At 70.7% G+C, this 1,232-nt stretch overlaps 1 protein-coding gene across 1 annotated transcript in view; it reads right to left on the reverse strand.

Moving 5' to 3' along the window:
• Positions 1-125, reverse strand: part of RPL8 (ribosomal protein L8) — a 2,232-nt gene extending 2,107 nt beyond the window's left edge. Inside the window, exon 1 of the mRNA XM_008571729.1 lies at positions 57-125. The gene's annotated coding sequence lies outside the window, so the exon portion shown is untranslated. The remainder of the gene's footprint in view (positions 1-56) is intronic.
• Positions 126-1,232: the final 1,107 nt, after the last annotated feature.

Raw genomic sequence — 1,232 nt, forward strand, 5'->3', positions numbered from 1 at the left:
TGGCGGCGGATGGCGGCGGATGGCGGAGGGGCCGCGGCGTCGCAAACACGTCCTACCTGCTCACTGGGGCGGCCGAAAGAGGAAGCGCGGCACCCGTGGGCCTCCTTATCTTCCGGGGCAGGGCCAGAGCCGCAGCGCCTTCTGGGCGCAGTGCACTCTGGGACTTGTAGTTCCCCGCCGCCGGGGTCTCCGCGCAGGCGCACTGGGGAGGTCGGGCCCGCAGGGTCTTCGTGGGTAGCCGCCGGGAGGAGGCCGGAGGGGCACGCGGCCCTCCCACGGTGTTCGCAGGGCGGGCGTTGCCCACTGAACGTCCGAGGAGGCACCGAGAGGTTGAGAGACTCACACAGAGCGTCCCACTCCCGGCCGCGGGGTCCGGGGCTCCGGGCTTCCCTGTGGGTGAGGGGCTGCGTCGTGCGTTACGGAACGGGAAGACCGGGCAGGCGTCCGCCTCGCGCGGGCACTGCCGCTCCTGGACGCGGGGACTTTGTCCACTGCTGGGCCTCGGGGAGGTCAGTGTCGGGGAGGAGCCGGGGCCTGGGCTGTGCTTGGAGGGCCCAGGGAGGGCGACGGGGCGTCCAGCTGGGACGGGGAGACCCCGGGGGGAGGGGAGAGAGCCGGCCCAGGAAGTGAGGAGGGTCGAGCCGCGGGTCCCAGCGTCAGGGAAGCAGGAGGGGGCGGGCGGGCACGTGAGGTAAGGGAGCCTGGACCAGACCCTGAGCGGAGCCCTGTCCTGGAGAGGCGGGTGGGACAGTGGTCCCTCGGGAGGGCGCCAGGGCGGGGACGTGATGGCAGGCGTCCCGGGGGCAGGGGAGGCTTGCAGACGGGACCCTGCAGGGGCGGCGGTAAGGGTGACCCCCTGAGAAGGAGACGGGAGAGGGGAGGAAGGGACGCCCTGTGGCCGCCTACTGAAGTCACAGGGGAGCGAGGGGCTGGCGTGTGAGTGGCAGCAGAGCTGGGGTGGGCAGGGCATCGAGGAGGAGCCGCCAGGTGCGGGTTCAGGAGGCAGCCCGGCCCACAGCAGGGCCAGAGGCTGGGGAGCATCAGGCAGGACTGCACCTCCAGGAGCAAAGGGAGGGGTTCTGGGGTCAGCCCAGAGTAGAGCCAGAGGTTCAGAGGGACAGAAGGAGAGTCAGGTGTTGGACAGACGTGGTCAGAGTATTTGGACACCCAGGCTGTGGGGTCTCAAGATGGTCCCATGGGTCCCTGAGATGAGGTATGCCCTGGTGGTAGCT

The sequence above is a fragment of the Galeopterus variegatus genome, unplaced genomic scaffold, assembly GCF_000696425.1.
Source record: "Galeopterus variegatus unplaced genomic scaffold, G_variegatus-3.0.2 Scaffold714, whole genome shotgun sequence".
Lineage (NCBI taxonomy): Eukaryota > Metazoa > Chordata > Mammalia > Dermoptera > Cynocephalidae > Galeopterus > Galeopterus variegatus.